Source organism: Urocitellus parryii, chromosome 1, assembly GCF_045843805.1.
Source record: "Urocitellus parryii isolate mUroPar1 chromosome 1, mUroPar1.hap1, whole genome shotgun sequence".
NCBI classification, from domain to species: domain Eukaryota; kingdom Metazoa; phylum Chordata; class Mammalia; order Rodentia; family Sciuridae; genus Urocitellus; species Urocitellus parryii.
Genome location: NC_135531.1, coordinates 177,062,405 through 177,077,142, shown reverse-complemented (window position 1 = coordinate 177,077,142; position 14,738 = coordinate 177,062,405).

The following is a 14,738-nucleotide window of genomic DNA, read 5'->3' as shown; positions in this document are numbered from 1 at the left end:
TCCACTGGGCTACGTTATTAAAAGCTGAATGTGTAACCTTTTATCATGAATGAATTAAAAGAACTTTATAAAATTCACCATCAATATCTTTTCCCTTTACAATACTGCTTATAATAGATCTCAGGGTTATAAAAATGTTTTTGGTTTACTCTCTTATGGACAACATATTAACAAAAATACAGAGGAAATACATCTGCTTTCTTTTTAATCTAATTAATTTTTTAAAAAATTTCTTGCTTTCTTTTGCCTCAGAACTCCTTTACATTCTTAAAAGTTTACCGGAAACTCTAAGGATTTTCTGTTCATGTGGGTTATATTTTTTAAATATTTACTGTATTCAATAGATATAAATATTTACTAATATTTGCTATTGTATCATCATAATAATACATCATTACTAAAATACTTTCATACAAGATGAATTTATAAAGAATTAGCATAAGGTGTGACATTTATTTTAAAGTATTTAGACATTTAATAAGCATTGTTTTATTTATATATTTGTTATATCCAGCAAATGTGATTTCACACAGATGACCTTTGGAAAAGCATCTGTAGCAAACAGGAGAGGATGAGTATGAAAAAAAAAACTTCTTACCTTGTTCATGGTATTGACCTCACAAATTCCTGAAAGGGTCTTGGGCACAACCAGATATCTTCAGACCATATTTTGAGAACCCCTGGATTAGATAATGGCTATTGACATGAGCTACGAAATAACTTTGTTTTCTCTTGAGCCATATTCCACCAGTTCTTTGAGGGCTTTAGGAAGACCGGCCTCTCTTGTGACCACTGAGCTGTGAGGGTGATTCTCACAAGCCTGGAATTGGCCTGGTATGGTTTGATCAAATACCTGCTTCATCCAAGCAGGAAACATAATTAGTAGTGATGTTTTGTAATGGCATCTCAGAGGATTTTCCAAGCAGTTTATATCATTTTGTCAGATTTGTATATCAATGACAATGAGATTGATAATTTGCGCCTGATCTTGGTGAGGCAACTCCCAAGGCAGTTTCTTTGGGGCTTGTTACAAAGCTAGCATGTTCCAGAGTGATGTGCAAGGGTACAAGAAACCTGAATCAAGACCTTATTTTGCATTTCTTAGATTCCACAAATATTGGTAACTTCTTATGCAGAGAGAAACTGTCTTGTATGACCTTTAGAGAAGAAGATTGGTGGAGTGCATCCTGGCCTCCCCTACCATGTCTGTGAGATTTTTTGTCTGTGATGCATACTCCTACTTCAGTGGCAATAATGTATAATGTCCTAGCAAAAATGTGTATGGGTAAGCATTGTCATTTTGGCTCCTGTGCATCTTCTTTATCAATTGAACCCTGTTTGATGGCCCCTGTTAATTTAACTTTCCTAATGATTCCAGCTCATTTTGTTCTCTCCCTTCTGTGAACTCTGACAGTATGTAGTATGTTGCGTGCTTGGCATCTAATTGCACTGTGTATATTGTCATCTTTAAATTGGTTCCTAAGTGTAGATCGTGTAAATTTTCATTTAATTGTAAGTCTTTTCATTTAATTACAAGTATTTTTTTAAACTGAACATTACTTTGCCTAAGTTGGGTTTACCATAATTCTTTTTGAGAAGAATTAAGCCCATTTTATTTTATAAAAGCAAATGGCTCATTTATGTACCATGAAACAAAATTATCACAATGATTATGGTGGTTGATATACAATTGAGCATCACAATATTTGTCAATATCCCAATGTCTATTTTCTTTTACATCACTGAGTCACTAGAATGATTTTAAGAAACTGTCAGTAAAGGATATGTGTTTAGATATGCTGCCGTTTCATTTGTTTTCTGTAACTAAGATAAACTTTACCAATAATGTAAATCCCATAGATTCTCATTCTAAGATTGCTGATATTCTTACAAAATGAGAGACTTGTATAAAGGATATAGCACATTTGCAAATCAGTTGTCAGAATTTAGCATAGACACAGATCTCAATGACTATCTTTAAAATAACTTCATATTTATTAAGATTTAAAAAAAAGTTCACTAGTGTAAAACAAAAATTATAGAAGGCAATAGTTTGGGACTGAGCTCTTTAACTAGGCCCCAACAAACCAGAAGAAACCAAAGTGGAGTCACTCAGACTCAATGCCCCATAATCAAACTGAAACTGCAAAGAAATAGGTGGATCCCTAAACAGATCAGCTTGTGAGGAAATGTAAGTTTCATAGCCACACATTTAAAAAAAAAAAATCCCAATCAACCTAAGACACCATAATAAGAAAGTTCTGCTTTAAGCCTTAAAAGAAATTAACCGGAAGTAATCTGATGTCATCTGCTCTTTTTCTATTATTTCATTTCCTTCTCAACACCTTACAAACCCTCTGTTCTATCATGTTTTAATTCCTCATGCTCTTTTCTCCCCTAGGAGAATGAAATGTTGCTCTGTTTCATGAGTTGAAATAAAGCCAACAAGATCTTAAAACCGAATTCACTATGATTTTTGTCTTTTTTGACTTTTGACATAAATTCTAGTCCTCATACAGCTACTTTGAACGTACAAAACCCTCTGTGGATACAAGTTGGTGACTTCAGTGGTTCTCAAGATGCGGTCCTGAATCAGCAGCACCAGGTTTCTACAGTCCTGCTGTGACTAGGACACAACAGCTTCTTCAATAGCTCCAAACCCAGCTTCCCATCAAAACCTCTGTGGAGGCTTTTTAAAGAGTGCTGGTGTCACCCACAGAGACGATTTAATTGGTCTAGGTTGGAACTAGGCAACGTCAATTTAGAAAAGTTCCCCAGGTGATTCTAACATGTAGCCATGGTTGGAAACCAGCATCCTAGATGAATTTTCAGGCCACTCAAAACTGTAGTTATGAGGCTGTTTTGTAGCCCCTGGGAGAGTATATAAAGTCAGGATTTTTTTTAATACCAGGCATATTTCTGTTCCTCTTCTGTGGCCTTCTTTAATACAGTTTCATTGAGACATAATTACAAAAGAATAAAATCCATCCTTCAAGAGTGCATACTTTGATGGGTTTTCATAAATGTCTACAGTAATGCAGCTACAACTGTAACTCGGATCACCCCCATGTTCCCCTCCTCCCTTTGTAGCCAATGCCCTACTTGCCTCTCAGCCCCTAGCAACCACTGATCTGATTCCTTTCCCCACACTTTTGCCATTCCCAGAATATCATAAAAATAAAATTGTATAATATATAATCTTTTATATTCTGCCTTCTTTTACTTCTTTTACTTAGAATAATGATGTTAAAATTCATCCATGCTGTTGCATGTTAACATTAGTTTTTCCCTTTTTATGGAGAAATGTACCCCTTAATATGCCACAATTCGTTTATCCATTCCTCAGTTGATGGATATTTTGGATATTTCCTGTTTGAAGCTGTTAGGAATAAAAGTGCTAAAAATTTTCCTGTGGGTCTTTGTGTGGCAGAGGATGTCATATCTCGTGGTTATGTATGTACCAGTGGGTTCAGTGAGTTGTAAGATGAGGGTGTGCTTGATTTTATGAGATATTAATACCCTGTTTTCAGAGGCCAATTTCTTCTCATCAGCAATATGTAGAAATTCCAGTTGTTATGTATTTTCCACAGTACCTTGTATTTCCTTGTTATTTTTTGTTTTGACTTCATTTGCCTATTTTTGTCATTCTAATAGGTATCTAGTGGTATTTTATTGTGACTTTAATTCTCCTTTCTCTAATGACTATTGATGTTGAACGTATTTGCCATCTTTATCTCCTTTCTGTAGTGCATATTCAAAACTTTGCCAAAATATTTAATTGTTGTCTTACAATTATAGGCTTGGGAGTGTTAGTAATATATTTAGAATACCTGTCCTTTGTAAACTATATACTTTGCAAAACATTCCTCAAGTAATATTTTTTAAAATATGATTTTTAACAATATGTTTTCAGCTGCAGGCATTTTTAACATGGACAGATCACAACTTATCAAATATTAACTCCCATTGTTCATATTTTCTGCCCTAAGAAACCTATGCCTAAACCAAACTCACAAATTTTCTGTATCTATTTTCTTCTAGACGGTCTATAGAGATAAATGTATGTATTTTCATAAGACTAAGATGTATGTGGAGTTCATTTTTTTATATGGTACAAGGTGAGTCTATTTCTTGATTTTCTTTTTTGTTCCTCTATTTATGTATAATGTTATGATAAAAAAATTTTAGGGTTTCTAGATACTTCTATTTCCAAATATATTTTAAGTATAGTGTTCTTTACCTGTATTCTATCTCAGTTGCAGGTCTTCTACGTGTTTTTACTAAGTTGCTGTCTATATATTCTATTGTTTACTGAAAGAAGAAAGTTGAAGTCTTCAGTGATGTGTAGACTAGTGTATTTCTCCTTTCTATTAATCATTTCCTGTTTAGCTTATATTTTGAAGCTAAATTGTTTAGTGTGCACATCTTTAAGATTTTTATGTCGAGTTTAACTGATCCTCTTCTTAGTATGTTAGCTCCCTCTTTAACTTTGGTTATTTTCCTTGTTTTGAAGTTGGTTTAGTTTGGTGAGCAGTAGTGCCTTATTTTAAATAGTGTTTACTGGGTATGGTGTTTCCATTCTTTACTTAACTAGTCTTTATTTTTAAAACGAGTTTTTTTTATAAGAATCTAGTAATGTGTTCTTGTTTTCTTCATCAAATCTGACAATATTTAATTTTGTTTAGACTATTTAGATCATTTCTTCTTTTGTAGTTATTTAGACTCAAGTATACTGTAATAATCTTGTTTCCTCTGTGCTTTGCTTTTTTCTCTATCTTATGACTTTCTTCTTTATTGAGAAAGTGTTATTACTTTCATTTTGACTCCATTATTGGCATGTGAGTTGAACTTATTTTGTAATTATTTTTAGGGGTTGCTCCATGCTTTATAATATAAATCTTCCATTATCCTAGTCTACCTTTTTCTTACTATATAGATTAAATCTTTTTTTGCATAATGAAAACATCTTAGAGCAACATATTTCTATTTCTTTCCCTTTTTCTTATTCATTGTAATAAAAACTGTATTAGAAACTCCTATTGCCTTGTTACTATATTTGCTTTGGATAGTCTTTAAAAACATTAAAATAATAATAGAAAAAATAAAATTTTGTATTAACCTGTCTACTGGTGCTTTTTCTTTCATCATGTATAGCTTAATTTACATACAGCATCACAATGCACCTCTGCATATGGAATATTCTGATAGGAATAACTTATCTCCACTTTTGTTTATATGAAAAAGTCATTGTTTCATCTTCATTTATGAAAAGTACTTTTGATCAGTTTAGAATGCTGCATTGACAGTTTTTTTTTCCCCTCTCAGAATATAAAGACATCATTCAATTTTCTTCTGACATTTGCTTCTGACAAGAAGGCTCCTGCAATTCCTAGTTTTGTTCTATACACATTTTTCTTTGTTTCCACCTATAGCTACACTGAAGATTTTCTTTTTATCTTTGTTTTTATACAATTGGCTATTAATTTTTGTAGGTTTATGTGTGAATTTTATAAATTGACATAAAAATCATTGAGTACCATGTCATATTCAATACATGTGCATGTGATATAATGTTCAATTCTGGATAAACATATCTAAATCTGCAAATATTTATCATTTCTTTGTGGTAAAACATTAGAAATCTATTTTCTATGTTTTATTTAGATATATTTTTAAAATATACTTTTGTAATGATAACAATTCACACGTAAAGCTTTGTGGGTATGAATTTTATTGATTTGTGTCAAAACTTTGGAAAATTCTTGGACATTATACCCTTTTAAGGGAATTGTGCTAGGGATGGGCCTGGACCTCATGCATGCTAGACAAGAGCTCTACCACAGAGTTATAGCCCATACCTCTCAATTATCTCCTTAATGATTTCTTTTTTTTATTGGTTGTTCAAAACATTACAAAGCTTAATGATTTCTTTTGCTTCATGTATGAGATTGTAAGTTAATTCATGAGTTCCAAATTTTTGTTGGTACCTAATATCTTTGGGGTATAAATAAAATAAGATACTGTTTTAATTTTTTTTAAAGTACCATAAAAGGGAGACAAAGAAAAATTAAAACTTAATAAGGAATCATAAAAATGTTCCTTTTATACTGGAAAAATCAAGAGATATTTCCATCTACAATTTCAAATGTGATTTTATGAAGATTGTCATACTTAAGGATTAATTTCTGCCTAAATTTACACAATTCAATTTTTGTCTGTAATAGCACTGCCTGGTAACCAGAACCCTTGTGTAATTCTGTCTTCTAGGGACATGCAGCACCTCCTTCATGCTGCATCCTATATCAGTGGAGATCAGTGTTGAATTTTACAAATCCAATAAACCTTAATAATATCATATATTTTTGAACTTTCCTACCAAAATGAACATTTTATATTGCCAAAAACTTTGCCTTGTCTATTGGCTACAGCTTAATTTCCTTCTTTAGTCTTTTATTATCACAACTTAAGAAATTACTAAATTGCTAATGCAAATGTAACAAAAAGTACTTGATCCATTATTTTTTTCTTTGCATTGGACACTGACTTTACATTCACAACACCTATGAGGTGAATCTAAACATCTGAGTGAAGAGAGGGAAAAACCCATGTCCCATAAGTGCCCCTTTTTTAACTCCCCCAAACAAGCACAATATGAGCCCTTATATTAATTCCTTGTTATTATCATTGGTGAAGATAATAAAAAATAGAGTATATAATTTTTTAAAAAGTCCATAAAATTGTATTAGCTCTGTGTTGATTTCAAAATACTCTCCCACCCATTTCTCACTTTTCTCATCATAAGCCTGCAAAGTTGGCAGGGGAGGTATTATTACCCCTGAGGAAAATGGTGTGCATGGCTCAGAGTAATAGGGAATTAGGTGTGTCTCACATATAACACAATGTTCTGCCAAGCAAGCTCCTCAGGCTACAAGAAATCACCAAAGATTTCCTTTGTGGACTCATGAAAAGAAAAATAAATAGGGTGTGACAGGGGAAAATTGTATTTGCAGGCTAGGGATCAAGAGATTTGGGATCCTATCTCTGTGTAGCCGTTTACTCTCTGACTCAAGCAAGTCGCTTTATTTTAATTTTTTTTTTCATTTGTGATAAGATGAAAATGGTGATTACATTGACTGCCCAGCTAGATATGTGAAATGAGCTATTAAAGCCAATAGAACTACTCCCCCACTCTTTTTTTTTTTTAAAGAGAGCGTGAGAGAGAGAGAGAGAGAGAATTTTTAATATTTATTTTTTAGTTCTCGGCGGACACAACATCTTTGTTGGTATGTGGTGCTGAGGATCGAACCCGGGCCGCACGCATGCCAGGCGAGCGCGCTACCGCTTGAGCCACATCCCCAGCCCACTCCTCCACTCTTAACTCCTTCAAAATGCAATGATTTATAGCATCTGCCAATTCCTATAGTATAAATAATTCCAATTGATAGTTACTATGGAAAGATGATCGAGTATAAAGGAGTAATGATTTCGAGTATTTTATCTCTGTAACATTTTTATTATGGTTATATAATTTAATTTTTAATAATGGCAGATTTAACAATCAGCTCTCACCATTCCTGAAAATCTAATAATTGTCACTCCCATGCCAGTTATAGCCAACCTCACCTCATTCCCTTCCTGGAAATTAGGATTGTCTCTTTTCTTCTGCTTTTCTCTTGTCCTATGACCAAATAATTCTGGGTTTGAGTTCTCTGCTTTTCTGGAACCTCCTTCCCCAAGCCTTTTCCCCACATGAGAGTATGATCTTCAGATTTTGATTTTGCCTTTTCCTGAACATGAGTGTCCTCAGCCATTCGCGCTTTTGGTCTGGGGAAACAGAGTACCAGGCTCCCATATCACTCACGCTGCCTTCTCTCTGGATTCAACCATGGATAAACCTGAGCTTCAGTGACCTGTTGAAAGCCACACAACTCAGTAGCAGAGCGGGGGCACCTGTGAGTCCAACAGCACCTGCATCCTAGTCAAGGCACGCAGCCTGTAGTTGGATGGAGGAGTCCCAAAGCCCCTGTGGGTGAATGAGACATCTCCCCTCTGTTACATTTTCCAATCTGTGGCCATATTTCCTCAGAATGTCTTCTCTAATGCCATTTTGGAGTTATTCCCAGTCTCCTGACATCTTTCAGGGCCAAGAGTGCCCCTTTTGGAGGTGAATAATCCACAATAACGAATATTGACTTCCAGGAAGTTAGACCAAGATGAAGTGTGTTGCTCTGGATTCGCCATATGTGTCCCTTAATAGCTTGAGAAAAAGCTCCAGAGCACCCAATAAATTAGCACCAGAGACTAGTAAAATAGCCACTGGGTTGCTAGGATACCTGCCTGGGCACCTGTTTTATTACAGAGGCTGTAAGCGGGAAAACAAACAAGGACAATAGCTACCTCAAAGAAATACAAAATGCTTGCTAGAAAGTATCAAAAGAAAATAAAAATAGATAATCATCGGTGAAGGGAGACCTTGCTTCACAGCACACGTTAAGTTTGAAGAAATGCTTATTTTTTTTTATATAGTTTTTCAAAGGCTTGAAAAAAAGTAGCAGCAGTCATGACAACCTGTAATTACAGCAGTAGATGAGATGAAATTGTTCTATTGTTACTTCCTTGTTCTTTGTGTATTTTAAAGAGTCAAAGCAGACTTTTCCATGGCAATGATCCATTAACTATGAGGGTTCATTTAGGTTGTGTCTACACAGGAGAGGGCCATTGATCAAGTCAGTCAAATTCAGGAGAACAACAAAAATCCATTAAACCTACTTTTGGAGGCTAGTAAACAAAACTGTTTTCTATGTAGGTTTCACTGAATTTTAATCGTTCACTAAACAAAAAAATATTTTAAAATTACTTTAATAGGCCCCAAACTATGACTGGCAGCACAAGCTTTCACAGATAACAGAAGAAGAGCCCTGCTAGAATAGGTAAGGTTTCTTTGGCATGTAATTCAAACAGTTACCCCAATCTTCACACTGGCATTTAGGGACCCTGCTCTGGTAGGTTAGATGGTAGCCAAGAAAAATCAGAATGAAGGAAGATGTTCAGGAAAAATTCTGTCCATGAGAGTTCAGAGATTTTCTCCACATACTAATCTGTGCGCCCATTTTCTCATTATTGGATTCTAGTGCTCTGTTACTGTTACAGGTGCATGGGACCTAAAAGCAAAAGAGAAATACTATTTCAATAGAAAACAAAATATTTGGAGAGGGCATCATTAGAAAAGGATATAAATCAACTGCTGGTATTTAGTGCAAACAGTGAGGTGTTGGGAGAAAACGAAGGTCAAATGAGCCAAACAGACTTCTTAGCAAATGGGCCTTGAGCTGGTCTTGATAGAAAAGAACCTAGATGAGTGTGGAGAGAAATGGCGCACTTTCCAGAAATGCCTCCTTATAAATCATTGTTTTGTTGTGCTATAGAGAAAATGTTAAATCTGTAATAGTAGCTATATTTTTTTTTCTTCCAAAGCAAACGACAAACCAACCTTAAATGTTTCACGTCTTTCTCACCAGCTTTCCCCTGAGACTTCAATTCTGATTTGAAGGGATGGTGATGAATTCTGAGAGCAAAATTCTATTGCCAAGCCCCTTCTGGCTTACTCTTGCAAACTGAATTATTAACTTAGAGAAGGCCAGAGAATTAAATTTTTCCTTCATTAATTCATGAAGAGCAATCCCCTCCTTTCCTGTCAGCCATGATCCCCACCGCCTGCCCGCTCCCCAGAATGATCTAATAACAGCAGTGTTTAACTATTCTTCTTACTGTCTTCACCAAGTATCAGGCATTGGGTAGATGCACATTTTTACAAAAGGATATGTGACAACTATGAGATCAGGATGCAAATGAGAGGTTAAAGAATCAAGAAAGTTTTCTGATTCTAAACTCTGATCTCTCCCAAGTGTACCTCTAGAAGATAGCTCAAATATGAAAGGGATTCTCTCCCGATCCTACTGCAGGTACTGTTGAGGTTTTCCCTAGTTCAGGTCTGCAGGATCAATGCTGGTTTATCTTCCTTGACTTCTGCTATAAGAGGATGCTTAGATATCCTTTTTTATTAAAGATCATTCATGCCCATAAATTTTCATTGCATACAAATTGCTTCAGTGCCCTACAATCCTTTTTTTTTTCCCTTTGTGCATTCCTTCTTTCTTTTCTCTGTGCTCCCCAGCCTTGCTTCCCCACAGCATAGGAAGTGGGAGGTAAGGGTGCATTTTTGAGCTTGCTATACTACTAACATGGACCAAGCATGTTTGTATCTTTTCACAGTGTCCAAATTTATTGACTAACAATGAGTTCACAAGTTACAGCACTTTCAGCAGTTGCAAGTCACCTGATAGTCAACAGTCAGACAATCACAAGTTCTTTTATTTCATTCCAATCTTAATTTCTAATGTCTTGAACTCTCAAGTCATACTTTGCACAATGATACGTAAAGGTTAAAAAAAGACTGTTGAAGAGAGTTAGCCACTGGCATTCAGGAGGCCCTGAACAGACACAAATGTAAAGATTTGCTCTAGGTGATCAGTTTTAAGGAAGAAGTTCCATGAAGTGGTTAAAATTAAGGCAAAGTTGTGAGGGTCTGCATGGATGATGGTTTCAGAGTGTCAACTTGGAGTGGCCCTTATGTTGTGTTCACAGGCAAGAGAAACTATGCTTAGATAAAGCCTGGCAACAGAATTGGAGGTTTGTTGCTTTGGCAAGTTTCCTGGGCACGGTTCATAAGAAATGACCAAGCAATAGAGTGAGTGCTGCTGTGTTCATGTGGGGAGTTGAGGATTGGGGGAAGGCTTCTCCTTTTGTGTCTTAGGTGAAGGGGTTTATACTTGGTGAGGTTGAGGTAAGATTAATAAGCTTCTACATCTGGTGTTGCTGATGTGGTTTGGGACGCTCACGTGTTCAGGTACTCCTGATTTAGTTTGAATTGGCATGAATAAGCTATTTATCAATTTGTGGCTTAGGTTGTGCTGGGCAGATGGTGGTTGTTCACTTGTACAAATAAGGTATATAGTCATTCTACCTTGGCACTTGCTTTCAAAATGGAGTAACTGGTGGCAAAATACTGCTTTACAAAATAGAGTAACCCAGGGTTAGACAGAGCCTGAAAATTATGTTCTATTTGTCCTGGAGTCAGTCACAGCAGGGCACGGGCTGCTCTCCACAGGGAGAGATTGAGGGAATCTGTCTCCAGCCTGTTTTCACCTAATGGTCCTTCATTCTTGGTAATAACACAACTTTCCAAAAGCAAGTAGTGCCAATTTTCCCATGTTCTACCCCAAATCTTTTGTCTATAGAACCCAGCCTTCAAACGACCCTCTGATTGTTTGACCTCTGTACAATCTGAAAAAAACAGAACTAGACAAAGTTTGCAAATGTGAAACACCCCAGTTAAAATGAGATAAGATAAAAGTGAACCCAAGCTTGTCTCTTATCCTCTTATCATAGGCTCATGGACACTTCCTGGCAGGAGCTTTACTATAAGACCTTCCCAATTAGATCCCTGCAGTGTTGAATAAATTGAACCCTATGAAATAATTTTTAGAGCTCAATTATTACTAACAGCTCTTATTGATATGTAATTCATATAACCTACAATTACTAACAGCTTTATTGATGCATAATTCAAATAAAATATAATACACCAATTTAAGACGTCCAACTTAGTGGTTTTTAAGTACATTCAGAGAGTTATACAATTTACTGCACAATCAATTTTAGACTATTTTCAACACCCCTTAAAGAAAACTCATACTCTTTAACTGTTTCCCCTACGCCGATCCATTCCCCCAACCCTAGGAAAATAAAATCTGTCTCTTTAGATCATCCTACTCTGGACATTGTATATAGACGGGCTCACACAACACATGTCTTTTATGACTGGCTTATTTCACTTGGCACAGCATTTCCAAGGTTTGTTTGCATTGTACAAATTCTTACTTACTTCCAGTCTTACTTACTCCATATTCATCCTCCACATGTTGGTAAAAGGTTATAAATAAATTATAAATCGATTATTAAATAACTATAGTAATTAACTGTACATTTACTACAGGAAGAAGTCCAGTTTCCTTGGCATTGCAGATCATCTTTTTTTTTTTAAGCATCTTAACAATTTTTAAGTGAGTAATTTAGTAGTATTAATTATTTTCACATTTTATGTAACCATTCTTCCGAATACTTCTTTCTTGCAAAACTGGAATTTTGTACTTTTGAAACAAATCCCCATTCCCACCCCTCCCCAGACCCTATCTACCCGATTCTATTCTGCATCTATTAATATGACTACTCTAAGTGCCACATATAAGTGGAATCATATTATATTTGTCTTCTTGAGATAGGCTTAGTTTAATATATTTCCAATTTTTTTCTTTTTAAGGTGGTATAATATTTCTTTGTATGTATACTGTACAATTTGCTTATCTAATTATGGATGCTTGGGTTACTTCCCCAAGTATACTTTGGATGTTATGAATAATGATACTATGGATATGGATATACCATTACATTTTTGAGAACCCAATTTTAATTATATGTATATAATTAAAATTAAAATTATAATTAAATATATAATTATAATTAAATTACATATATAAATTAAATATATATAATTATAATTAAATATACATATATAATTAAAATTGGGTTCTCAAAGAGGAAGTAACCTAAGCATCCATTGTTGGATATATATGTGTGTGTGTGTGTATACATGTGTGTATATATATATATACAATTATAAATATATATAATTATAAATATAAGGTGGTATCTCATTGTGGCTTTGATTAGCAACTTATTAGATGTGCCCATGTGTTACTTGTATGTCTTCCTTGGAGAAATGTCCTTCAAGTCTTTTGTCCATTTTTTTTAAACATTTTTGTTACTGAGTTATAGGAATTTATTTTTATGTCACCTGGCTATTAACTCCATATGATCTGGAGGTCCATGGGTTGCCATTTCACTCTGTCCTTTGCATCCCATAAAAGTCTCAATGTGGGCAAAGTGGACAAATAGTCTTATTCCATGAAAGTCTGTGTCACATGAGTTTGCACACTTGCCCTTAATTTTAGCCCTGTAGGCCATGCCCTCAGGAAATGTGTCACTGTCATCACCTCCCCCACCCCACTTTCCTACCCAGGTACCTTTCACACCGTGGGAGGAAACTCCTGCAAACTGATCCCCTTGTATGTGTCAGTGCAGGCAGTTTCTCAGACAGCGGGAGGCTAATGCCTTCCATTGGCTCACAGCGACTTCTCTGTAGGACTCAGCTTCAGACTGCACTGTGCTGTTCTGGCTTGCCCACTGTTTTTCTCTGATTTCTACTTTGGACCCTGATCATGAATTATCACGTTTATGTCTCTTGACTGTTTAAGAGATTGTGCGTGATGACGATACTTTTCTCACACCCTTCTACCATATTAATATCTATGGCCGACTTTGAAACTTCTGCTTAGGAGTAATTTTCTCACATAAAAATAAGCATTGTTCTGGTAATGCTTCCTTCTTAGAGTTATTAACATCAATGCATTTTATTTATTTTTATTTTTTTTTTTTTTAATCAGAAAACAACTTTCATTTCAGTTTCTCAGAAGAGAATAGGACAGACAGCAGAATATATCAGACACTAGAAAGGCAATATGTCAATCAATGGAAGGGTAACTGATGTGATTCAGCAATCTGTATACGGGGTAAAAGTGGGAGTTCATAACCCACTTGAATCAAACCGTGTAATATGATGTATTAAGAACTATGTAATGTTTCAATGCATTTTATGTATGGAAGATTTAGTAACATCCTGGTAAAAGTCATGTTCTCAGTATGCATTTACTATTGTGGTTGCTTCTGTTACACAAGTCATACTAGATCCCTGAGTGAGCTGCTGCTTTGTAGTACTGGGTCAGTGCTTGGTTACTCCTGTACTCCTGGCATGGTCATTGAGCATCCTCCTCTGCCTTGGGCTGCCTAGTTCTAGCATTAGTCTTATGTTATCATCATCATAACAACAATGACAACAACAACAACAATAACAATTAAAAATACCACTAACCAAGAAATCTTTTTTATCCACTTTTTGTTGTATTCTGGTTTACTTCCAGTTGAATTTTATTTTAATTAACATAAGAAACAAAATACAACATTAATTATAGATATATACATCTGTGCCAAATGTAGAGCTTCTGTTACCAATGAATTACAGAAAGCAGCTTGGTCCCAAGGTGGAGAGCATCCTCGCACACCTTACTTCTTCTCTCTTAAACCTAAGATACCTGGCCTGTGCCCATGCCTCTGGCTTGATGTCTACTGAAGCTGAGATAGACATGAGGAACAGAAGAACACATTGCTTGACCGTACTACTAGGGGATTAGTGGCTCTTTATCCATGGGGGTAGAATTGTAAGAGGAAAACACAGATGGGTAAGCTAAGGTGCTCTTAGTGAAGAGGAGACAACAGATAGAAAAGGATTCACCACACCTGGAACCTGACTGTCCCAGTCACTGGACATTAAGCTAATAACCTGTGATTTCAAAATCTGATTGACAATTCCTCCATCTTTAGAAAGGCCCTAGTCCAGAAGGTGGTTCAACAGCAGGGATTTCCTGCATGGGTATAAGTGAAAACATGGGCAGAAGGGACAGATCTTGCCATGATTCAAAAAACTATAATGAAAAAGCCAACTGGGTAGAAAATAAATAGCCTCAAATCATCTTCATTTTTTTTTCCTTTTCAAAACGTAAAGT